At 46.7% G+C, this 26,977-nt stretch overlaps 1 long non-coding RNA gene across 1 annotated transcript; it reads right to left on the bottom strand.

The window, feature by feature from the left end:
* On the bottom strand, positions 1 to 26,447 carry LOC123459412. Its single transcript, XR_006636293.1, has 3 exons — positions 26,219 to 26,447; positions 1,712 to 2,122; positions 1 to 474 (listed from the first exon to the last, which is right to left on the bottom strand). It is a non-coding gene; the product is annotated as an uncharacterized LOC123459412 (long non-coding RNA).
* Between the last annotated feature and the right edge of the window lie 530 nt (positions 26,448 to 26,977).

The raw sequence follows: 26,977 nt of genomic DNA, 5'->3' as shown, positions 1-26,977 counted from the left end.
CCATCTTTCCAGCCCTGTCATGGCCATTTTTATGGTATCAGCTCCCACTGTGACTACCAGGCAGCGGGTATCCGCTAGCTGTTTCCTGACGGCGTGTGTGAGCATGGCTCTCATCTCATGTCCTCTTCGCCTCTTCAGCAGCCCAGAGTGGACGTGAGGGATGTGCTGAGGAACACAGCTTGCAAATCTCCAGATCCCCCCCCAACTGGGGCTCTAAATCCATGAAGCTGTCGCCTCGAGTCTGCCTCTTGCCAAAGTTCCAAGAGCTCATACATATTCATAATGAGAAAAAAAACATAGGGAAAAGATATTTATTTTGTTTATTAAACTGGCATCTCAGCAAATTCATAGCAGAAAATGAATAGTCTGCTTCCTCCTGTGCATCCATAGTCTGGGAGTTGAATTGATGATGCCTCCTAGACAGTCAGGGGAGGGAGCAATGGGTCTAGGCCACCACCCCCAGCCAGAGTCAGCCTGCAAAAGGGACACACAAGTATGTTCACAAGTGGAGCCCAGCGCAAAGGAAGCCAATTCCCACTGAGATTTAGAAGGCTCAAGAAATAATGTCCCTTGGGCTATGGATGTAGCTCAAGGGTACAGAACTTGTTTAGTATGTGCAAAGCCCTGGCTTTGGCCCTCAGCACTAAAATTAAATAAATAAAATCCATCATCCTGACATTATCCAAAACTCGGTAAGATAATCAGTGTTATACACAATAATTCTTCATACAAGCTTTTATTTAGGTTTATTAAGATCCAGATTCTTGAACATTCTTTAACATTACATATTAATTCATGGATTTTTGTCTGGAGGAAATAAAAAATGATTTCTGTTTAGTAGAATAAATAATTTCAGGGGCTGGAGAGATGGCTTAGCGGCTAAGGCACTTGCTTGCAAAACCAAAGAACCTCAGTTCAATTCCCTAGGACCCACAAAAGCCAGATGCACAAGGTGGCTCCTGTGTTTGGAGTTCGTTTGCAGTGACTAGAGGCCTTGGTGTGCCTATTATCTCTCTCTCTCTCTCTCTCTCTCTGTCTGTCTGTTTCTGTCTGTCTACCTCTTTCACTCTCAAATAAATAAATAAAAATAAAATATTTTTTAAAAGAAGAAATAATTGCAAAGCCTGCAGTTTTATTGCACCATTGGATAATAACTGGTTTTGCACCTAACTTAAGTTTACTTCTGTATCCCGTTCCTGGTGAACTATATCAATTTCTGCTCTTAATGAGCTTTAACCTACTGTTGATTCCCTTGTTAAAGAGTTAAACAGATCTTTGATCTATATTCTTTCTATATTTGTAAGGAAATTTTTTTTAAATTTTTTTTAAATTTATTTATTTGAGAGTGACAGACACAGAGAGAAAGACAGATAGAGGGAGAGAGAGAGAATGGGCACGCCAGGGCTTCCAGCCTCTGCAAACGAACTCCAGACGCGTGCGCCCCCTTGTGCATCTGGCTAACGTGGGACCTGGGGAACCGAGCCTCGAACCGGGGTCCTTAGGCTTCACAGGCAAGCGCTTAACCGCTAAGCCATCTCTCCAGCCCTTGTAAGGAAATTTTTATTGCTGCTTGATTTTTTTTTTCCTTTTAGAACCAAGGATCAAATCCAAGGCCTGGCACATATAGGCAAACACCCTAACTACTCTCCTGAGCTACATCCCCAGCCCTGAAAGCAATACTTATGACTTAGAAAATTGTACTTTGACTCACCTCCACCCCAAAACAGTAAGCCTGTTCTGGAGCATGCTTTGCTGAGCTCACCACACCATCCAGGGAGCAGTTAATTCATAGTGTAGATCACAAGATGGAGCCCTACCGTTCCTTCCTCAAAACTGTCAGTCAGGTGAGTTAATCATCTGTTCCTCAGGTGGAGTAAATGAGAGTTGGGTCTGAGACATCAGGACTGTCACTACAGACAAGTTCTTCCTCATGGATCTGGCTAAGCAGAGGATGTATCTCAACCTATCAGAGTGCAGCATGAGCGACATGGGAAACTGGCTACGTTGCTGGTGGAGGAAGGTGGACAATGAACCTTTTCTGGTAAGGTCAGTAGCGAAATAGGCGAGTCTTCTTCCAGACCCTTGTCTCTTCACCCAAGGGATGGACTGGACAGACAGTGAACTGCAAATAAACAAGGAGGACCAATCAGGCGTGGTGGTGCATGCCTTCAAATCTAGCACCTGGGAGGCAGAGGTAGGAGGATCACTGTGAGTTCGAGGCTACCCTGAGACTACATAGTGAATTCCAAGTCAGCCTGGACTAGAGTGAGACCCTACCTCAAAAAAAAAAAAAATGGAGCTGGAGAGATGGTTTAGCAGTTAAGCACTTGCCTGTGAAGCCTAAGAACCCCGGTTTGAGGCTCGATTCCCCAGGATCCACGTTAGCCAGATGCACAAGGGGGTGTATGCGTCTGGAGTTCGTTTGCAGTGGCTGGAGGCCCTGGAGTGCCCATTGTCAATCTCTCTCTCTCTGTCACTTCTCAAATAAAAAAAATATGTAAACAAACAAAAAAATTTAAATAAAAAAAACAAGGAGGACCACCACAATGGAAACTGGACTCTTGGTGGCAGTGCATTTTTCAATCAAGGGCAGAGGTGGTGGTGACAGCTCTCACTCTTGGTGGCAGCAGGTTGCTGATTGGTGAGACTTGCAATGATGTTCCAGCTCTGAACCCTTGGTAGGCTTCCCGATACCAGTGTTAGAGCTCTGAGCTCTTGGCAGGCCTTGGGGTACCAGCCAAGAGGGGTTGCCATCAAGTCAGAGGACCTGCCATCAAGCTGAAACTCTAAAACATGGCATGTCTCCAGATACTAGCTGAGAGGGATCTTGTCAAAACAGGAGTCAGGACCACCACAGCAGAAGCTTGTGGGTCTCGCTGAAGTGGGAACCCAGAGTTCCTGGTCTCTCAGAAGCAGGAAGGGAGTGTGAGTCTGGGCCCAGAGAGTGCAGGTCTGGGTACCGGCTCAGGTCCGGGATCCCAGGCACAGGTGGCTCCAGGGGCCTGCGGAGGACAGGAATGGGTCTAGTTTCCAGAAAACAAGCATTTCTGGGGACGAGGGGGTCTTGGGTCTGGTGACCTGAACTTAAGCAGCTTCCAAGAGCTCTTGGAAGTAGCAGCCCAAGTCTGAGCCACTCTAGAGACCCTTTTGCTTTCTCCCCTGAGTCTTCTCTCTCCCTAGTACTGAGAGCCTGTTCCTTGACATGCCAAAGCTGGTGTGTGTGTGTGTGTGTGTGTGTGTGTGTGTGTGTGTGTGTGTGTGTGTATAGACCCAGGCAGGCCTTGATTGGTCATGTAAATAAGCTGAAAATCATGGGAACCAATCAGGAGGGACTGTGAGCCTGCCAAAATTCAAGCATGCCCATTCTTCTGTTACCATGGTAACTGCCAGGTCATGCTGAGTGTTGGCATTTAAAAATGGCAGAAGGACTGGAGAGATGGCTCAGTGGAAGAATGCACTTGCTTGTATAAACCTGAAGGACTGGGTTCAATTTCCCAGCCACCCACACAAAACCAGATGCAAAAAGTGGTACATGAGTTTGGTGTTCATTTACAGCATGCACACACACACACACACACACACACACACACATGCAAATAAATAAATACATAATTTTTTTTAATACATCATTTTTTATTTATTTATGAGAGAGACAGAATGAGAAACAAGCAGATATAGAGAGAGAACGAGAGCACCAAGGCCTCCAGCCACTGCAAACGAACTCCAGATGCACGCACCACTTTGTACATCTGGCTCACGTGGGTCCTGGGGAGTTGAACCTGGGTCCTTTTGCTTTGCTGGCAAGTGTCGAAACCATCTCTCCAGCCCCTAAATACATAATTTTGAAAAAAAAATCTCCAAGAGAAGACATAATTCCTTGTTGAAGGAAAACATGGTAGCACGTGGAGAGGCAGCCAGGGTTCCGCCAGCACCCTAGTGCCCTGAGAGTGTAGGCCCTTGGGATTGATGGGAAACACTCAGACATCAAAAGGGCAGGCGGGGGCTGGAGAGATGGCTTAGCAGTTAAGCGCTTGCCTGTGAAGCCTAAGGACCCTGGTTCGAGGCTCAGTTCCCCAGGTCCCACGTTAGCCAGATGCACAAGGGGGCGCACGCATCTGGAGTTCGTTTGCAGAGGCTGGAAGCCCTGGCGCGCCCATTCTCTCTCTCTCTCTGTCTTTCTCTCTGTGTCTGTCGCTCTCAAATAAATAAATAAAAATTAAAAAAAAAAAGGGCAGGCGGACACAGTTTGTGCTCAGCCATTCCTGAGTCCCTCTGTAAACGTGTGGGCTCTGATCACAGCACCGAGGAAGGGGACTCCTTTCCTGTCTCACTTAGACCACAACTCCAGTGACACAAGCCAAGGCCATCAGGGTTCCTCAGCTCCAAAGGGGAGCCTTCTATGGCCCAGAGGCGGGCTGTGGGGAGGCCAAGACATGAGAGCAGCAGCCGGAGGACCGGGAAGGGAACTAGGGTCTGGGCACCATCTGAGCTTGGCAACCCCTAGCTGCCTCCTACCCCGTGGCATTACTTGGGTTGCCTCCAAGTCCTAGGAACTCCAAACCTGACAGGGACTGTAGGGGAATTAGCCCAGTCATGTCTGAGACAACCATGACCTTCAAGGTAGGCCACTGAAAAAGGCTGCATTTCAGCACTGATCAGGAAAGGGGAGAAACATAACTTTAACTTTGGGCCTTTCATGCACCAGGTACTAGGTTGGGTACTTTTGTATAATTTATGGGCTATGATCCCCATGACAACCCTATGAGTGAGAATTTGATATTTGCTAGATAACATAAAACTAAGGCCTAGAGGGGTTGAGTGACTTGTTGAAGGACATGGAACTAATTAATACGGAGAAGGGATCAGAATTCTGATGAGCGGCACCAAAGCCAGGGCTACCTCACACCGCACAGCCTCATTCAAGGGAGGACTGCAGCGCCCACCCACTTTGCTTGTCCACCCACTAGACCGTTTCTCTTTCATTAAGGCTCCCACTGACTATGACACCTCCTAACACCTCTACAGAAAACACAGAGATAAATGTGGTCCCGGGAGCAATCAATTTACATGGCAGTGTCTTTTTCAGTTGACTTTTCTTCTTGCCCTGAAAGGTCTCAAGAGCTCGTTAAAGTCACAGCAAGCTGAAGTTAAGTGGCAGTTTGAAAAAGCACTATCAAGTTCCAGTCAGCTCTTTGGGTGGACCTGGGCTCGTGGGTAATAGACTCTCTACTCCGATGGGTCTCCACCTGGTGAAAAGCCTATCTGTTAGCACATTCTCTCTGCCCCTTCAGCCCAGTGAATGGTATTGCCCAACCCTACCCAAGAGCTTGACAGCCTATCTCGTTCCTCCCTCTTCCCTATCGCTTTCCAGGAGGGGCAAGAAACAGGGGCAGAAGTAGCAAAGGATCAGCAAGTCACAAGTCTGATTTTTTTTTTTGGTAGGGGGGAGGGTGAGTTGCAAGAACAGAAAAAGAAATTTACCAGCTGAATAAATTTTAAAGGGAAGTGGGAGGCAGAATAAAGGCATTTCATGATTACAGCCCTTGAGCCCTATGCATGCGATATCCAAGTCCCACCTCACAACCACTAAATGCGATTGATCTGTGTTCTGTTCCCTTCAAGCACTATCTTAGCCCACTTCCTTTCCCTGTTGGAGTTCTACCCCTCCAACAAAGAGACTTTTTCCTATCCTTAGTGTTTGACAACCAGTAACCGAGTCCCTTTCATTCCAGTCCTCCAAGGCCACAACACGATCCCAGAAAAACAGAATAACTGTTTGGGACTATGCCCTGTCCCCCCACAAAAGCCATATGTTCAAGTCTTAACCCACAGCTCCTAAGGATGTGACTGTACTCGGAGACAGGGGCTCAGTCTTATGGGTACTTCCTATTTTATTTAACTAGCTCTGACTGTTGGACTACATTACTGGCAGATTGCTCCTGCTGTGGAGAAAGCTTTTAGAGCATGTTGTTTGCAGCGCTTTCAGGACTTTGCTGAAATATTTCCTTAGCATAAATTTCCATGAGCAGAATTGCTTGTTGACGACATGATATTATTTATGGCTCTCCGGGACTTTACCAACTGAAAACATTATTCCCACCACATGAATCCCTCATTTTCTGAAAGCCTTCCCAGCCCAGAACTGCCCAACTGAAGTGACTGGATTCTGAGCCACAGACAGATGCAGCCTTTTTCTACTTCATAGTGATCAGCTCCTCTCCTTCAGGCCCTCTACCCTGTACATGGTGCCAGCTAGCTGCCAACATTTTCATACACTCCTAAACCTCGGTGAAATCCTCTTTGTTCAGAAAACCTGTTTCATCTTAGCTTGCATAGCTCCCTTACGTCCTATAGGGTGCCTTTTCTCACATTCTAATATCTTTGGAATGAGTAACTCCTCCTGCCGTTAGGCCATTGCGGGCCATAGAGCAGTGGCGAGAGAACTTAAGCCTAGAGTTTTGTGTGCACTTGTAGTGCTAGGGATTGAACCGAGGGCCTCCTGCATGCTAATCAAACACTCTGCCACCGAGCCACACCTCCAGCACAAGATTCTATAATACTTGTAAATAAAGGGTATGCCATGCTCAAATGTGGAAATAAGTAAAAAAGAAAAAAAAAAAAAAGCTGGGTTGGATTGTACTTAAACTGCTCAAGTGAATCACGGCATTTGCAGAGGCTTGAGCACCTAGAAGAGAAAGGGCTAGAGACAGGGATGGGAAGAGGCAGGTCCAAATAAGGCGTGATCCCCAGGAGTTGGCTACAGCCCAAGCGCAAAGGGTCTGGTACAATATGAACGGAGCATGCTCTCACCAGAAGAGAGAGAAAATAAAAAGCCAGTGAGTGATCTGATCAGACTGGGATGTTCTTTATATCCGCAATGATGCAGGGATGAGTTCGCAAGGGAAGATACTAGAAACAAGGAGGTCTGTTAGGAAGCTGGTTGTATTTCTTCAGTGAAGAGATACCTAGTGCCTCACCTGGGATCTTCAGCCAGCTTCCCCCTTCTCCCCACCGTGCGTGCGTGCGTGCGTGCGTGCGTGCGTGCGTGCGTGCGTGTGTGTGTATGTGTGTTTGTGCTGCTACGTGTGCAGTGAGCTTGGCAGGCAGGATTCCTGAGGACTCGACCTGTACTCTTCCTTATACCTCTTTCCTGACACTGGCAGCGTGACTGATACTCATACGCTTGTGTGCCTAGCGGGGCGTGAGTGTGCAGAGCCCTGTTCAAAGCACAGGGGCGGAGGCTGAAGAGCAACCAGGCGAGGACCCAAGCTTCCTCTAGTGTCAGAGAGCAGAACTGGTCATTCACAGGAACTGCAGAGATGATCTGACCAAAGCCCTTCATTTGTTGGGCATCATGCTGCAATGCCAGCACTTGGGAAGCTGAAGCAAGAGGATCTCAAGTTAGAGGCCATTCTGAGCTACATAGCAAGACTCTCCAAAAAAGAAAAAAAACCTCTTAGTTTACAAAAAGGGAAATAAAAGCTCAAAAGAAAGTCACACAAGGCTGGAATGCAGATCTCCTGGGTCCTGGTTAAGAGCAGGAGTCACCCCATAATGTTTTCCTCATAGAGAGACAATCATGAACCAACTATAAAGGAGGTGAAACAGTAAGGCGCTAGGATGGGACCGCACACAGGTCATCCTGTTTTCTGCCCTCACAGCTGTTATGGCTTGAATCAGTTCCCCACAGACTCATGTCACAAACACTCAGCCCCCAGCTTATGGCATTATTTTTAACTATATTTTATTTATTTGCAAGGGAAGAGAGAGAAAATGGGGGTGGGAGAGAAAGAGAGAGAGAGAGAATTGGGCACATCAGGGCCTCTAACCACTGTAAATGAACCCTAGATACATGCACCACTTTGTGTATCCGCTTTGCATGGGTACTGGGGAATCAAATTCAGGTCGCTAGACATTACAGGCAAGTGCCTGAACAGCTGAGCCATCTCTCCAGCCCTTAATGGCATTATGTTGAAGGTTGAGGGCCCTCCAGGAGGTGTGGCCTATCAGACATAAGTAGGTCATTAGGCAGGCCTATGAAGGGTATACTCACCTCTAGGCCCAGTCCACTTCCGTCTGCTTCCTGGTCCACCCAGCTGTGAGCAAGTCTCTGTCATAGCTCCTACCACCACAGAGCCACATCCCACTATTCTTCCCTGCTGGAATGAAGTGCCTCTGAAACCATGAGCCAAAATAAACCTTTCCTCCTTGGTCACAGCAGCACCAAAGTGATTATCACAACATCAAAGTCAAACAAGGCCATAAAGAAGGATCCAGGGCTCACACACGACTCTCAAGTTAAAAATACAACAGCTAGGCCAGTCAGTGTGGTACATGCCATTAATCCCAACACTTGGGAGGCAGAGGTAGTAGGATCACCATGAGTTCAAGACCACCGAGCACCCTGGGAGGGTCACTGTGAGTTCAAGGCCACCCTGAGACTACATAGTGAATTCCAGGTCAGCCTGGGCTAGAGTAAGACCCTACCTCAAAAAAAAAAAAAAAATACAATAGTTATAAACAACTCTGTCTCCCATCTTATTTGAATGGCTATCCCAATAAAAGCCTCGCCTGTTGTTGCCATTACTTTTGTGTTGCTGGCACAAAACACCAGACCAGGAGGCAGCTTATAGGAGGAAAGGATTTATCTGAGGCTTGCAGTTTTGAAGCGAAGCCTCATGATGGTGGAAAAAGCTGGGTGGCTTCATCATACATCTGCAGCAGAGTGAGGACAGCTGCTCTGACACCGTGTGAGGAACTCAACAAACTCAAGGTCCTCCCTAGTGACACCTTCAGCAAGGCTCCTCCTCCTAAAAGCTCCAGCAGCTGGGGACCAAGTAGCTTCCACAAACACCTGAGTCTATGGGGGACATTTCACGCTCAAACCACCACGGTACGGCGGAAGGAAGATGGAAAAGGGAAAGAGAAGATTCACGTTTATATTTCTTCTGTGCCACTCACATAGCAGTCATGGGACTTAGAAAGTCACTTGGGTACAATCAGCTTCAATTTTGTCTCACAGAATGCAGTTAAATGCACCCTGGCTTCCTTATGGGGTGATTGAATGCCTCAAACAAGAGAACATGTGGAGTAGCTCAGAGAAGAGGTGGGATCGGGAGGTGAATTCTGGCTCTGCCATTTGCTGGCCATGTAATCTTGGAAAGTCACCTTCCCCTTGAGCCCTTATTTCTAAAATGGTGGGCCCAGAAGCCCCATTTTGTGGGACTAGTGGTGAACAGATTATTTTAAAAAGCCAGGTAAACCAAGACATCATTTTCAATATCCACACACTTAGTTTCAACTTCAAATAACATGGGTTGTAATGGGTGTGGATATAGCTCAGTGGCAAAGCACCCTAACATGTGTGAGGCCCTGGATTTGATCTTCAAATTAGATCACACCCACACACTCAGTGGCACACTTGCAAATGCAAGGCCCTGAGTATAAGTTTAGGGGTTATTTGTTTGTTGTTTCTTTGAGATAGGGTCTTGCAACATAGCCACGATATATTGAGTTCACTGTAATCCTCCTGCCTCAGCCTCCCAAGTGCTAAAATTATAAATAGGTGCTTATCATGCTCAGCTAGGTCAATATTTCTTTTTTCAAGGCATAGTCTCATTCCTCACTCTAGCCCAGTCTGACCCGGAATTCAATGTGTAGTCTCAGGCGGGTCTCGAACTCACAATGATCCTCCTACCTCTGCCTCCCAAGTGCTGGAATAAAAGGTATGTACCACCATGCCTGGCCCTCGGTCAATCTTTTGCTACACGATAAAGCACTTTTAGGGCTTGTAGATTAGATTCCATGATGATTTTCTTGAATAGACCATGTTAGCAATTCAAAATCTGCAATGATTTCTTCAAAGTAAAGCAAGCACTGAACAGTTTTAAGAAAAAATATGACTAGAAATTATTTTAGATATTTACAAATCTGCCTCCAATATTTTGCCATTGTCTCCTCCACATTTAATTTCATGGCTTTTTTTTTTTTTTTTTTTTTCAGTGGTGGTGGATGGACAGGTATGTAGCTCAAACTCTCTTTATCCTGCAGCCTCCATCTCCCAAATGCTGGGGTGGCAAGCATGCACCACCACACCTGGTTTTTATTGCAAATTTTGAGGCACTCTCAGTATTTCCAGAGCCATCAGGCACTTGTGTTAATTATGGAAACACTGCTGTAGCACTGAAGGCCAAAGGAGCATAATGGTTCCAAAACAGTGCAAGTTTTTCTTATTCACATAAAAGTCATAATACCTGCTGCTAACTGTAAGAGGCTCTCACCCCAGCATGAATCAAGTGGTGTGTTTTCTTCACATAAACTCTTCAATCTTCCACATGTGCTTACAAAGTGTTGGGTTTGTTTTGTTTGTTTGCTTTTGGTTTTTTCTTTTCTTTTTCAAGGTAGTGTTTCACTCTAGCCCAGGCTGACTTGGAATTCATTATGAACTCTCAGGGAGGTTGGCCTCGAACTCACAGGCCTCCTACCTCAGCCTCCGAGTGATGGGATTACAGGCGTGTGCCACCATGCCCTGTTTTGTTTCATTTTTGAGACATGGTATCATGTACCCCAGGTGCCGGCCTTGGACTTCCTTTATAGCTGACGATGACTTTGAACTTCTCATCCTCCTGCCTCCACCTCCAGAGTGCTGGGATTATAGGCATGTGCCGCTGTACTTGGATGTATGCAGTGCTGAGGATCTGACTTAGGGCCTTGTACATGCTAGGAAGGCACTCTGCCAACTGAGCTGCTTCCACAGGGCTGGCCCCAGACTCATGACAGTCCTCCTGCCTCTGCCTCCTGCATGCTGGGATTGTAAGTGTTTGCCACCGTTCCCCACACAACAGTCTGCTTCTGAACGGATCAAATGAGCAAGGGGAAGAGAGGGAGGATGGCAAATGCCCCATTAACCACCTCAGCCCAGGGTGACACAGAGCGCTTCTCACACTCTACTGGAGAAAGTGGAAACATGGTTCGTCCAGCACAAAGCCTTCTGGGAACTGTCAAGCTGTGTTCCAGGAATGACAGGAGCCAGGTTTGTGAGGACATGGCCAGTCTCTGCCATGTCTGCTGTCACAGGCAGCTCCTTTTATCTTTGCATTCACATTTCACTGATTTATGTCAATACCAAAAGTGGGAAACTTTGATTTATGTCATGAGTTACATAATGAAAATAATAACAAGAGTATTTCAAGGCCCGGTAACAAACTGCCGCTTAGTAAGCACAGCTCTGGATGAGACAGAAGTGTACAGGGCAATAAGACTCTACTTGTGACAACCAAAAATGCCGCCAGATCCGGCCAGGTGTCTCTTGGGGGTGGACTTACACACACAGGAAATGTGATCCATTGCTTCTTATGGCCAGGCATGCCCTCGCCTCCACACCCACCCAGGTGCCAGTCTGCCTCCTCAGCCATGCCACCATGACTCCCTAAGAGCAGCAGCCCCCGGGCTCACAACTGGGAAAGGAAAGTTAATAACATTCTGATTTCATGTAGCATGTTCCCGGTTTTTCTAATTACTCATATGTGGGTGCTGCTAGAAAATAAGATTGCCCTCGGAGAGTTAAACTAGCAAAACTCATGTGCAGTAAAGGTGAGAATAAACTAAGATGTTTTCTGCAAAGTGTGACCAAGGAGTTTGGAAGTGCCTTAGACGTCAATAAAAGAGAACTGGGTGTAATTTCAGAAAGATAAGCTTGTAATTTGTTGAGTGTAAACTTCATCAATTTTGCCCTGCTTAAAGAAAGACCGCAACAGAAATGAAGCCGGGCGTGGTGGCTCACGCCTTTAATCCCAGCACTCGGGAGGCAGAGGTAGGAGGATAGCCAAGAGTTCGAGGCCACCCTGAGACTACATAGTGAATTCCAGGTCAGCCTGGGCAAGAGTGAGACCCTACCTCTAAAAGCCAAAAAAAAAAAAAAGGAAAGAAAGAAAGAACAAAGAAAAGAAAGAAAGAAAGACTGTAACAGAAATGAGAAATGGGAAATGGGTTGGGGAAGTAGCTCAACTGGTATTTGGGCATGCTGCTTGTCTACCATGCACAGAGCCCCAAATTCAATGTCTAGACCACACAAATCAGGCATGGTGGCACATGCCCATAACAACCCCAGCACTGAGAAGGCAGAGGAAAGACTCAAAACGCAATGACATTCTTGCCTATTGAGAGTTTGAGGTCATCCTGGGCTACAAAAGAAGAGGGGATGACCTAGATTTATTTTGGTTTTCTGTTTCTATAAACTCCTAAAAGAATTATTTGGATGTAAGTAATAGCATCCTAGTTGTGACAAGCAAAACTGTAGACTGCACTCCCCACTTATGATTGTAAAAGTGCAAGTTTTCTTATAGGACAATTTCCTAGAAAAAAAAATGAATTAAAATGTAATAGATACTAGAAGCTTAGTGTGATAACACATCCTTATAAGCCCAGTCCTCGAGAAGCTGAGGCAAGAGGATCATGAGCCTGAGACTACACAGTAAGACCCTGATTAAAAAAAACACCCAGAACTCCCCCAAAAAACTGACTGCTGTTCCCACAACATAGGAACCACAACCCCATGGAGAATACCTGCAACCCCATAGAGGAGGGTCCCCAGCGGAAGGGGGGCAGGGATGAAGGAAAAGAGGGTACCAGCATATGATATATCCTTACAAAGTATGTTGTTAATAACAAAAAAGTAAAGGTAAAAGGAACCAGCACAACCATGATTTATATAATATATTATATGCAGTGTTTTATGTGTATGCATATGCAGTAGTTACTGTACATTGCTCTCCAGAATCTTGGGACGTACTTACTTACAGTTCCACTCACTTCAGTGATATATGTTAAGCTGGGCCTGGCAGAATGTGCCTGTAAGCTCAGCACTGGATGGGTTATGAGATTTGTCTTTTTCCTCTTGTTATGCTTGTTGTTTGAGACAAAGACTTGCCAGGGATCCTAAGCTGGCCTCAAACTCTGACCTGCCTCAGTCTCCAAGGGGCTGGAATGATAGAAGCATCATGAATTTGAAGCCAGCCTATGTGACTCTGTCTTAAAAAATAAAAAGGACATATGTGTGGACCCACTTCCCAAAACATTAGTAACATATTGTTCTGCATTTTAATTTTAGCCAATGTGTTGAATAAAAACAGTATATCAACTTTATTTTAGTTTACTGATGAGGCATATTTCTGACTTTTGTATTCTGTTATAAATTACCTTTTGAAGTTACCTATTTCTTAATTGTTGAACAATTTACATGTAATTAATTATAACCTATTTTCTACCTTCCCCAAATTTTCTTTTATTTTACTACCTGTCTTTCAATTTCATTGGTTATTTTTATATTTTGGTTTGCAGGAGGCTGGGTGTTTTATTACTTCTTTAATTTTTTTGAAACAGGGTTTTATTCTGTAGCCCAGGTTAGCCTTAAATTTACAATCTTCCTCCTTTAGTCAATTGAGTGCTGAGACTCAGAACTTATCTTTTGATTTTTTTCAAAAAACCCTAAATGCTTCCATAGTACCAATTAAAAAAATATTTTATTTATTTATTTGAGAGTGAGAGAAAGAAGCAGATAGAGCGAGAGCATGCACACATAACAGAAAGAGAGAGAGAGAGAGAGAGAGAGAGAGAGAGAGAGAGAGAGAGAGAGAAAGTGGGCACACCAGGGCCTCTAGCCCTGCAAACACATTCCAGATACATATGGCACCTTATGCATCTGGCTTACATGGGTCCTGGGGAGTTGAACCTGGGTCCTTTGGCTTTGTAGGCAAGATCCTTAACTGCTAAGCCATCTCTCCAGCCCCATAGTACCAAATTCGATAAGCATTTCTTCTGTGATTTCTTGTATTATGACTTAATTCTACCTATTTCAAAGAGGTGTGTGTGTGTGTGTTAATCCTTGGTGGATGTGTTTGTGTGAGTGCAGGTGCACGTGGAGGTCACAGGACAACCTCAGGCGTCAGCCCTCGCCTCCCATCTTTTCTGAGAAAGGGTCTCTTGTTTGCTGCAACATACACCAGGCTGGCCCAGGAGCGCTGGGGATTCTCTTGTCTCTCCTCTCACCTCCCCACGGGCACAGGAACTGGGATGCATGCTACGGATCTGAGCTCACATCATCAAGCTTGCACAATAAGTGCTTTTACCCACTGAGCCATCTCCTGGGCCCCTCAATGCTATTTTCATACACTGCTTTTATATCTTGCTTTTCCTCCCTTCAAGTTTAGATGTACAAGTTGCCTAGAATGTTATTTTTAAATATATGTGGTGTGAATCTAATTTTATTTTATTCTGTTTCATTGACTTATTGATGTTGATATCATATTTTAAATAACTGTACATATTTATGGGATCTAGGATCATATTTTGATACATATGGATGACATGTAATTGGCAAATCAGGGTAATCAGTATATCCATTACTTCCAACAGTTATCAATTCTCCATACTGAGAACATTCAGAATTTTCTCTTTGAGCTGTTTTGAAATTACTGGGCTGGAGAGATGGCTCAGCAATTAAAGCACTTGCCTATAAAGCCTAATGACCCAGGTTTGATTCCCCAGTACCCACGTAAAGCCAGATGCATAAAATGGCGCAAGCATTTGGAATTTGTTTGCAGCAACTAGAGGCCCTGTTGCACCCATTTTCATTCTCTCTCTCTCTCTCTCTCTCTCTCTCTCTCTCTCTCTCTCTCTCTCTCTCTCTCTTTCTTGCACCCTCTCCCAGATGTGGTGGCGCATGCTTTTAATCCCAGCACTGGGGAGGCAGAGGTGGGAGGATCACCATGAGTTCAAGGCCACCCTGAGACTACATGGTGAATTTCCAGGTCAGCCTGGGCTAGAGCGAGACCCTACCTCAAAAAACCAAAAAAAGGAATATACAATAAATTATTGACTATAGTCACTGTACTATAGTACTGAAGACTAACACTTAGCTGTGCAGTTTTAGCGATGGAATCTAGGGTCTCACACTTACTAGGCAAACACTCTTAACACCGAGCAACACCCCAATCCTCCCATTAACCAAGTCCTGTCCCCTTCTCCCTTCTATCCTTCTGGCTTCTCTAATTGTTCTTCTACTCTCTTTCCACGAAACCAGCCCTGTCAAGATTCCACCACAGTGAATGAGAGCACGTGTCATTTGTCTTTTCTGTAGTCTTGCTTATTTCACTTAACATAATGTCCTCCAGCCCCACCCATGCGGCCGCGAGTGACAGGACTTCATTCTTCTTGAGGCTGAGCAGTGGTCCTCTGCATTTGTGCTTCATTTCTTTATTCTGCTCCCTCCCCTGTTGGGCGTGTCGCTTGATTCCCATCGCTCGGCTACTATGAATAGTGCCGCAGTAAGCATGAGACTTCAAGTATCTCCTCTGCCAAACCATTTCCTTCCCTTTGGACCTATGCCCAGCAGTGGGGCTACTGGATCATAAGGCCACACTATTTTAGTTTCTGAAGCTTTATAATATGTTTTGAGGGCCTCTGTCATTATTTTTTTCTTGAGCTATTTCTTTGCTACTCTTGCATGTTTTTTCTCCCAAACTTGAAAATCCGACATCGTATTTCACATCGTCAGTGAATACATTAGTGCTCTGCTTCGAGAACATAGCAATTCACTTCTGCCCAGTACCTGGCAGCCATCGGAGAGAACAGAATCCCCACCGTGTTTATTGGAACATTCTTTGCCTAGAAACCTGGAGGGCTATTTGGCAATTCTATTCTAAGGAATTCTATTAGTTATAAGAAATAACTAGCTAGTTGTCTAGAAACAGCACCCAATTAGTCTGGGATGGTTGCTTTTGCAAGATCTCTGTTGCTTAGCAACAACTGGGGCTGCCCCCAACTTTACCTTTTGTTTCTTATTCTACTTCAGCAAAAAGGGGGAGGTGGAGGGAAGATAGCTCAGTAGATAAGATGCTTGCCTTGCAAACATGAGGACCTGAGTTCCATCCCCAAAATCCAAGTTTAAAAGAAAAAGGGTTGGAGAGATGGCTTAGCAGTTAAGGCACTTGCCTGAGAAGTCTGAGGACCCAGGTTCGACTCCCCAGTACCCATGTAAGCCAGCTATACAACGTGGTGCATGTGTCTGGAGTTCGTTTGCAGTGGCTAGAGGGCCTGGTGCATTCATTTTCTCTCTCTCTCTCCCTCTTTCTCTCTCTTAAATCAATAAATAAAATATCACAAACAAAAACCAGCCAGTTACAGTGGTACACACTATAACCCTGGGGCTAAGAGAAAAGCAGATTCCTGCTCACTGACCAGCTAGTTTAGCCTCCTTGATGAGTTCAAGTTCAATGAGTAGCACTGTCTCAAAAAAATCAAAGAAGGTAATTGGCACCTGACAAATGACACCTGAGGCTGCCCTCTAGACACACACACACACACACACACACACACACACACACACGCACACACGCACACATGCACACGCGCATGTGCACACACACACACACACAGAGCAGGCTTTCCTTTCTCGTGTTTGCTCTCACCTTTGACCTCTCCATGCATTTGTTCTGTCTGACGTGTTTGTAGGATGCACAATGTGGAGCTTTCTGGAAGGGCCCAGGCTCCTACTTCTTAGTTATACATGTTTCCAGCTCCCTTTTTCTAATCAGCAGTCACAGTTTGGTAAAACGAATGAATAATTTCTTGATATGGCCCTGCACAGTTCAGAGTTGATTCTGTCAAAGCAGAAAGGTGTCCCACATTCCACAAAGGGACCAGCTATATAATCACCTGTGTGCCTCTGGCCGGGCAGGCCAGATCCCCTTTTGTGCTATGCTCAGTGCAAAGCTGCAGGAAGAGATGGAAGAACCAGCTCCCGTCATGTGGGGTGATCCATTTCCTCCCCTGAGCCTTTGATACCAGTGAGAGAGATCACGGTCATGGCCACTAGACAGGGGAAGACTCGGGATGAACGGCCACCAGCTAACTGTTCTGAAAGAAGGGAATCTCTGCATTCGGATTTAGCACAAACCTGTATGCTACCTCCACTCCATGGTCCTCCCATATTTCTCTGTGAATTGCAAATTACAAACCCTTTTCTTTATACTATTTTGTCTTTCTTTATACTGTTTTGTCTTGTCCCCAAATATGGCACCATGATGACGTAAGTGTGTGTATGACATATGCTTATGGAAGAGTGTGCTGGGTAGTGGGAATGTTTTGGAAATGCTATGGTGAAGAACCAATCACTTGATTGCAAGGAATAAAATTCATTCAAGCTCATTTTAGCAAAAAAAAAAAAAATTAATAAATAAATAAAGGGGGATGCCACTGAAAAATTGTGGAGTTATTTCATAAAACAACTGAGCTCAGAGACTGTGGGAGCTGGCAGTTTCTCTCCGCCTCCCTCAGAGTCCTGCTTCTAGACAGACCTGCTCTGGTTCATACAAAACCCAACAGAGCTGCCTCAGACCCAAGGTCACAGAACCCCCCAGTTTCAGGCAAGTCAGAAGCACTGAGCTTTCTCGTTGGAAAATGAGAGAGTAAACCAGGTTAAAATCAGGTATGGATTAGCCAGGCGAAGTGGTGCACACCTTTAATCCCAGCACTGAGGAGGCAGAGGTAGGAGGATCACCATGAGTTCAAGGCCACCCTGAGACTAGAGTGAATTCCAAGTTAGCCTGGGCTACAGCAGGACCCTACCTCGAGAAACCAAAATAAAATAAAATGGAGGGAAAGACTGTTAGGAGACAGATACGGTCACTTCAAAGGGCTCTGCTGCCTGAGTCAAGGCAACCTTGAGCTATAGCTCTCATCTAGGGCTCTCCTGCGAGCAGGAGAAGATAGACCCCCCCCCCCCCCCGCATCAAAGGATTGGAGGCCTTCTCTCTCATTCTCTTTGCCATTGTCTTCCTGACTTCCCTCACTTAGTCTGTGCCCACACACATCCATTTCCTCCAGAAACTCGTAGAAAGAACATCTGTTTGTTCCTAAGGTTTCCAGGCCAGCCCCTTCCACTTCCTCCCCAGCCTCCAGACCCCACCACGCGGCCGGTGGCAGGACGCTGCGGCTCTCCTCACCCAGCTCCAGTTCCGCAAGAGCGCTTCATCTCAGAGTTCCTCCCTCGCAACAACATCAGGCACAAATCAACTGTCCTAGCATGATGCAGGCAGTCATTCTAGCCATCTGGTCCGAAACGTAATGACAAAAGTCATCAGGTTTCCTATTCCACCAGCTTCTTTTCAGAGCTGCCCAAGGACACAAAAAGGGTTGGATCGTCCTGGGCAGGGCATCTGTCACGAAAGTTTTGAAACCTGTAAGTCAGAGGTCCCCTCCTAGTCCTCAGTGGATTTACCAGCCTCTCAGTGGAGGACCACTGGCCTTCCTGAGGCTTCCATGAATGCTCAAGAGATGTGTTCAGCGTTTAAAATCTCCATCCATGCTAATCTTGTCAATGAAGAGTGGGACGGGAACAATGACAACCGTCTTGGGGTTACTATTGGATAGGTGGTGTCTCTGAGACCCATGTATCCAACTCTCTGTACTTTTCCATTTCTTTGATTTGTTCTGATTCTCTGCATCTCCTCTTGCTATGCAGTCTGACATTCACTAACAACACCGGAAGACTCTGGGAACTCCTCATGGATAAGAATCTGCTCTCCTGACGCGTTGTGTGTCCCAGGGCCTGGAATCACAGTCAGTTGAGGGGCTTAGTAAAATGGGCAGCTCTGCCAGCCCCAGATTTACCAAGTAAGTCAAGGGATGGGTCAGGCACTGAAATGTTAACAAACTCCTCCTTCCTGTGAGACTGATGCCCACTAATGCTTGCAAACCTCGATCCAAAAACGGGAAGTTAGCAGGGGCATGTTTGGATGGTGGAGGCAGGAGAGTCAATAGTTCAAGGCCAGCCTCAGTTATATACTAGGCTTAAGATCAGCTGGGGCCTCAGAATCAAAATAAACAAGCAAACAAACATCCCAGTTCGAGGCCACCCTCAGAATACATAGTGAATTCCAGGTGAGCCTGAACTAGAATGAAATCCTAACTCAGAAAAATAAAAAGAATGTTTTATTAGGTAACCTAACTGAAGCACTTGGCATAACAACTGTCGCATAGATCATGGTAAATACCTGTTATTGAAGGGATGGGGAGGTATCTTGCCCAGGGTACAAAGACCAGTGTTTGATCCCCAGTACTGGGGGAAAAAAGAGTGATACTGATTCTATTTGTGGCAAATGATTAGATTATCCTTTCAAGGAACAAGGACAGGAAGACATACTATGCTAGACAGGTACTCTGGGTAGAATACATTTAATGGAGATAAGGTAGCCAGGAGGAAGCTGGATCCTCCCTTGTAAATCAAATCTCCTTTCTGAGAAAAGCTGTTCTCACCACTGTTGCAAAACCCAGCATGCAAATTGGGATGCAGTGGAGCACAGAGCAAACGAGCCAGTGGATGAAGAAATGCAATAAGAGGATAGAGAAAACACAACTATGCGGGAGGGGGAGCTGAAGTCTCCCAAAGGGTAGAGTTGGAAATGGGCCTTGGGGATGCCCTGACAAGCCCGTTATTCACAGAACCTTCTGGCAGCCCTTTTTCTTCCTACATCTCTTTATATTCTGCCAAAGATAATATTCACTTTGATGCTGCACAGCCATAGTTTGCTTTGTGTGTTCTCTCTCCCCATAATTGAATGTTAGGCCATCCTTTTGTGTTGCAAATTGGTCTGACAAAAAAAAAAAAAAAGAAAAAAAGAGCATTACAACTTGGGAAAATACAAACAAATTCTCCTGACTCTGAAATTCTCCTTCTACTCAAATGGTTGACTCAAATAATTTTGGGGTAATGGCATTCTTAGAGGGCGGGAAGGGACAGGAGTTCATTCTGCCCCCTGCAAAGTAAGCCCTGGCTGCTGGCTGTTCGGGATTCAGGGCCAGGGCTCTCCAGGGACACTGAGGCACCTGCTGGACCCTTCCTTCCAGCCTGGCTGACACTCAGCTGGAAGCTGGTTGATCTTCTTGCAATTCTGAGGGCAGCATGTCCTGCTTCCAAGTGCATCTTAATCTGCAGCAACCTACGCTTGAACCTCTGGTGCCTACGCTCCACGCTTCACAGAGTACCTTGGAACTCGGGGCCAGGGTGCAGGCAGAATGCCCAGTGACAGTGGCCATGCCCACGCCTTGACTTCCTGGAGTGCCACTGCTCAGACAGAAGCACCACTGGGCAAGCCTGTCTGCGACCCCTCCCCATATTTCTCTGCTCTTCCAAGGGCCACTCTGGGCAGGGACACCAAGAACCAGGGCCTTGTTAGAAGACCCCAGCTAGACTTGCTCCGATTCTAGCATCCTCCGGCTAGAAGGGAACTCAAACAATGTGCAGTGGCCCAGTTCTTTTGAAGCCAAGTGGGTTCGGTAATCGCAATTCCTAGCAGAGTCTTCTCTACTTCCCTCCCTGGGCAAATGTGTACCCAGGCACGGCCTTGCTTTCTGGCCAGCAGGGGAGAGGGTTGGGCAAGTTTCTGACGGTTACAGTGAGCTGGTGAGAACTGTTCCTTACTGGCATTTGGTGAGTTTCTGTCAAGAAGGGAAATCAACTGAATGCATTAAGCTGCTGATCTCCAAGCCTGCCAAGTCGTTCATTCACGTACTTTAAACACCATTGAGCTGCTACTCAGCTGGGGAAGGAGGTGAGATGAGTAAGACACTATTCCTGCTCCCACCCTGGGAAGAATGAAACTGAACAGCTTAAGTTAACACAGACAAGGGTTGCAACTTGTCTTAATTTGATTCCAACTCTTAGGCAGAAAAGAACTTCACGACTTGTGGAATGGAAGCAGAAATAAAGCACAGCAAATGCAGTGAGGACTCAAGAACAACAGAAATTAGGGATCTGAGTGGTCAGAATTGCCTCCCTCGCTCCTCTCTGCTTCTGCTTGCTGGCCACTTTCTTTCAGAGATTAGCCCAGCATAGTGTCACCCACCTAGAACCCCACGACTTGAGAGGCTGACTCAGGAAAAGCATGAGTTCCAAGCTAACCTGGGATACACAATGAGACTCCTAAAAAATGAAAAGGCTAAGCCGGGCGTGGTGGCGCACGCCTTTAATGCCAGCACTCGGGAGACAGAGGTAGGAGGACCGCCATGAGTTCGAGGCCACCCTGAGACTCCATCGTGAATTCCAGGTCAGCCTGGGCTAGAGTGAGACCCTACCTTGTAAAACCAAAGAAAAAAGAAAGAAAAGAAAAGGCTGAAGAGTTGGCTTAGTGGTTAAGGCACTTGCCTGCAAAGCCTAAGGACCTATGTTCAACTCTCCAGATCCCACATAAGCCAGACGCATAAGGTGACGCAAGCACTCAAAGTTGGGCACATGCACACAAGGTGGCACACACATCTGGAGTTTGATCACAGTAGCTGAAGGGCCTGGTGCACCAATTCTCTCTCTCCCTCTTGCTCTCTCTCTCATAAAAGAATATGAAAAGATTAGTCCTGGCCTGGAGAGATGGCTCAGCGGTTAAAGGCTCTTGCTTACAAAGGCTGCAGGCCCAGGTTCAATTCCCCAGCACCCAAGTAAAGCCACAGGCACAAAGCAGCACATGCATCTGGAGTTCATTTGCAGTGGCGGGAGGTCCTGGCATGCTCACCCCTCCCACCCTGTATCAAATAAATAAACACATAAATAAATATATTTTTAAAAAAGACTAGTACTGTCTGTGTGTGAGAAATCTGGTTTGCCATCAGCCCCTGAGCTCAGTGTTTGAAACTCTAAGACCCAAGAACAGTTGATTCTTACTTCCTGCCTAGGGGAAAAAAAAAGAAAGAAAGAAAGAAAACCCCACCTAGGGAGCTTTGTCATTTCGTCTGCATTGTGTCTATCATCTATCCTTGGTCAATGATCTAAGAAATAAGCCGCCTTCTTCTAAAGAAATCATTTACTTGAGGGAGGGTAAAGGAGCAACAGAATAAAGGAGGGCGAATACCTTTAGGTCAACCCAAGAGATGGGGCATCCTTTTTTGTCCTCGGTAAGGTTACCAGGTGTAATGCAGGGCATGTCATTAGTGCATGGAGCATTGCTCATCCATGCTTCCATAAAATTCAAGTGTGCCTGGGTGGCCTATATTTTTATTAATTAAATCTGGAAGGTCTGATCCTGTTCCCGGGGCTCTAAGGAGGAGGACAGGACTCGCTCCTGGACGGCCCGACGGCAACACTGCTCAGTGGTAGGACAGCAACATTCCCCCACTAGGTTCTTTGATTGTAACCCTCCGCTGTGGCTCATGTGAGCAGCACTGGGGACTTTGCTGGGAGGTCACCACTTTATGCAGCTCCAGGGACAGCATGCAGAGAGCACTCTGAGGATGTGCACAGTGGCTGCTCCAATTCCTGGGAAACCCCCAGGATGGAAAGGAATTTGGGCAAAGGCCGGGACCCCAGGCCACGCCCTTCTTGCAGGTGCATATAATTTCCTTCCTGCTAGATGTAATGCAAATCCTTCTCTCACCTCTGCAAGAATCAAAACTGAAAATTAGAGAGAAAGGGGAGGGAGGAACACCTTGAGTCTGTCCTAACTTATTGATCATATAAACAGAATTCAGAGTAGTTAAAACTCATAGGTCAAGACAACGCATTTCTAACTGCTATGCATCTTCTTGTGTGGGTCACCACATTGGGTTAAGAAGAGAGGCATTTTAGGCTGGAGAGATGGCTTAGCAATTAAGGCATTTGCTTGCAAACCCAAAAGACCCAGGTTCAATTCCCCAGGACCCACGTAAGCCAGATGCACAAAGTGGCACATGCCTTTGGAATTCATTTGCAGCAACTGAAGGCCCTGGCATATCCATTCCCCATCTGCTTCTTTCTCTCTCTTAAAGGAATAAATAATAATAATTTGAAAAATGAGAGAGAGGCATTCTGGTTGGGTTTGGGTCACATATCTAACCTGTGGAGAGAATAGGCATCATCGTTCCCATGGACTAGGAGACAGTAGGCATTTCTCTCTAAAGAAAGCAAGATACTGGGGCTGGAGAGATGGCTTAGCAGTTAAGGCACTTGCTTGCAAAGCCAAAGGACACAGGCTTGACTCCCCAGGATCCACGTAAGCCAGATGCACAAGGGGGCGCACACATCTGGGGTTCATTTGCAATGGCTGGAGGCCCTGGCGCGCCCATTCTCTCTCTCTCTCTCCTTGCCTATTTCTCTCTCAAATAAATAAATAAAAATAATTTTTTAAAAAAAAAAAGAAAGCCAGATACTGCTAGCAGAAAAAGGGAGAAGGGGCGCATGGGGAGGCCGCCCCAGCAGACGGGGCTCGTTCTCGTGCTGTCTGGGGCTCTGCCCACCGTGAGGAGCAGCACCCACCGTGAGGAGCAGCACTCACCGTGAGGAGCAGCACTCACCGTGAGGAGCAGCACCCACCGTGAGGAGCAGCACCCACCGTGAGGAGCAGCACTCACCGTGAGGAGCAGCACCCACCATAAGGAGCAGCACTCACCATGAGGAGCAGCACCCACCGTGAGGAGCAGCACTCACCATGAGGAGCAGCACCCACCGTGAGGAGCAGCACTCACCGTGAGGAGCAGCACCCACCGTGAGGAGCAGCACTCACCGTGAGGAGCAGCACTCAGCTGTCTGTGCCCTGTGCTGCCTGGCCAGAGGCTTTAGCCAATCACTAAGCTGATCCAGGGTGGTGGCTCTCCACAGAAATGCCATGACACCCATGCCCACCATGGTCAGGTGTGAGCCTTAGGAAAGAGACATGCTCCTAATTAGTATCTTAATTAATTAATTACTTAATGTCACTCCTACCTCCTTACCCTGCACTAGGCATTCCTGAATGGGGAAGAAGGCTGGAGGTTGAGCTGACTACGGAGACCATCTCAAACATCCCACTACCACGACCTCTAGGAGGTGACAGTGGCTTCCACTGGAATGAATTATTAAGTTGCTCCACTTTCCTGCTACACTGAAGTAGACGGAGCTGTGTGTTCATCTAAGCAGGCTCATGGGAGTGGATCCTCTGTGTGTGCCAAGACAATGACAGTCTTGAGAGCAGGTGCCTGGATTGGCCCAATAACCTGACTGGGCTGAGGCCAGCAAGGAGAGAGGAGACAGGGTTGGTCTTGCATACCAATTCAGTGGCCTGGGGTGAAGATCAAATTCAGGACAATGACTGACAGTAAGATCCCTGCCACTTCTGGTTATGTTAGTTGTTTGGTTAAGATGTACTTGAGGGCTGAGGACATCGCTCAGCAGTTAAGAGCTCTTGCCACTTAAGCATGAGGACCAAGGAGGGCCCGAGACTGCTCCAGTTCCATTCACCTAGAACCCATGTAAAGAGCTGGGGGTGGTCACGTACTATCTCTAACCTCGGCCCATGGGGCGGGCAGAGACTGCAGAATCACTGGGGCTCAAGGGCTGGAAACCACAGCTCTGGGTCTATCTGGAGGGATAGACTCTGCCTCAAGAAATTAGGCCGTTGAGTGCTAGAGAAGAGTCACGGCACTCTTGTGCACATCACACGCATGTGAACACACATGTACATATACCACACGCACCACATCACACCATGCGTGCTCCACACACATACACACATGGAAAACTAAAACCTCAGGACTTTTGCTGTGGAGGAGCTCCCACACAGATGCTGCTCTAGCTTCTCTGGGCCTTTCTTCAGTGGTTATAGAGAGTGGGTCATTTGAACTGTTTCTTTGAGAGCTGGGTGTGGTGGTGTAGGCCTGTAGTCCCAGCTCTCAGGAGACTGAGGCTAGATGGTTGTAAGTTTTGGCTACACAATGTGACCTTGTCTCAACTGAAAAAACATTTTTATTTAAGTAATTAATTTAATTATTTGAAAGCAGGATAGAGAGAGAGAGGAAAAAAAAAAAAGAAAAAGCATGGAAGAGGCAGATATATGGAGAGAACAGGCCTGTCAGGGCCTCCAGCCACTGCAAACAAACTCTGGACATGTGTGTCACCTTGTGCATATGGTTTACATGGGCCCTGGAGAACTGAACCAGGGTACTTAGTCTTCGGAGGCAAGTGCCTTAACCGCTAAGCCATCTCTCCAGCCCATATGCTTTCTTACGGAGCATCTTCTTAGTTGCAATCTCTGGAGTGAGGTAATAACGGGTATTATCTCTTGGTTCATCACTGACCAGCCAAAGCTAAAAAGAAACACCAGACTGTTGAAACTCCATGGGTGTTGCTCTGCAGAGTAGAAGGTATGCCTCAGGGTAAAGATAACTGTGAAGGAACTGGAGTGGGGTGGAAACACCAGCTAGACTTGGTTTAGAATCCTGGCTCTCCCATTGAAGCACAAACTCCCTAATCCCTATTGTTTTCCATTTTCTCATTAGTAAGCAGGAATAAAAACAATACCATGGGCTGGAGAGATGGCTTAGTGGTTAAGGCACTTGCCTGCAAAGCCAAAGGACCCAGGTTTGATTCCCCAGGACCCACATAAGCCAGATGCACAAGGTAGTGCATGCATCTGGAGTTTGTTTGCAGAGGCTGAAGGCCCTGGCACACCCATTCTCTCTTTCTCTCAAATAAATAAAATAAAAACAAATAAACTCTTGGGAGATAGCTTAATGGGTAAGAAGAGTTCTTGCTGCTTAAGTGTAAGGGCCTGAAATGGCTGGAGACCACCAGAGATTAGTTCTCCAACACCCACATACAAAGCTGGGCATGGCTATGCATGTACGTAACAGGACATCTAGTAATTCTAACAGTAATTCTAGCCACGGAAACTGCTGGGGCTCACTGGCCAGAATCACAAACTCTGGGCTGAGGAAGAGAAACCCTTCTCAAGGAAATACTCAGGGAGGCTATAGAAAGGGTTCCTGATCTTCTCCTCTGGCTTCCACATGCTGCACAAGGGGCAAGCACATCTGCACACACACATACAAAGATGCCCCTACACACACACACACACACACACACACACACACACACACACACACCACATCACTCACAAACCACAATTGTCTGTATGCACACACATGCAAAAAAGATATATATAGTCAGGTGATGGTGCATGTCTGGTATTGAAAACTCTAGAGGCTGAGGCAGGAAGATTTCAAGTTCTAGACCGGCCTGGGCTGTACAGAAAGACCCTAGTTTCAAAAACAAACAAATATACAAAGTTCATGCCAAAGGTCACTATAATAGCTGCCATGTCCCTTCCAAAGCCACCCTTCCTCCTTATCTTACCTCTACCTCGGCCACTGACTCTGTGTGTGTGTGTGTGTGTGTGTGTGTGTGTGTGTGTAGATGCACATACCCTCCATTGTTTCCCACCTTATTTCCTTGAGGCATGGTCTCTCTCTCGTGGAAACAGAAGCTGGTGCTGTTTTTCAGTTACACTGGCTGACCAGGGAGGCCCAGCCATCCTCCCATCTCTGCTCCCTTGAGCACTAGGACCCTAGGCACGTGGCCACAGGGGGCTTTCCACGCGATGCTGGGGCCCAGATTCAGGTCGCATGCGAGTGCACCAAATGCTTTACTCGCTGAGCCATCGCTCCCCGTCCTGTTCCCCACCCTTCAATGAGGCTGTCTGCCTGTACAGGCCTTATACCTGCCAAAGAGCCTCACCCCCATTTCTGGCTGGGGCTGGCCAGGACCAGATCACCCCCTTCAGGGCCAAGCCTTCCTAGTTCTGCTCAGACTAAGGACATTAACTAGCAACCCTGTTCTGCTTTGACGAGCTGACCCTGCTTTTTCCAGTCACAAGGGCAGGCTGAGGCCAAATTTTCCATCAGGGAGAAAAGCACAGAGCAGAAGGGAGGTGTTGGAGGGTGAGGGGTGGCCCCACTGCCCAGAATGCACTCTCCCCTCTGCCTTCTTTGCTTTGAATTAGTGGGTGCCTTAAGCAAGAGCAGATGCAGCTGGGTTCCCAGGGTGCCTCGGGGAGCTGGGCAGTCAAGAAATCAAAATAAAATAAAATAAAAATTAAGAAAACCATGACTCTTTAATGGGAACCAGATTTGAGAGGGGCAAGAAAAGAATTATAGAGGAACAAAACCCCATCAGTGCCAGCAGAGCAGCTGGAGGCATGCC

Source organism: Jaculus jaculus, chromosome 1 (assembly GCF_020740685.1).
Source record: "Jaculus jaculus isolate mJacJac1 chromosome 1, mJacJac1.mat.Y.cur, whole genome shotgun sequence".
Taxonomy (NCBI): domain Eukaryota; kingdom Metazoa; phylum Chordata; class Mammalia; order Rodentia; family Dipodidae; genus Jaculus; species Jaculus jaculus.
This window is presented reverse-complemented; position numbering and strand designations above follow the sequence as displayed.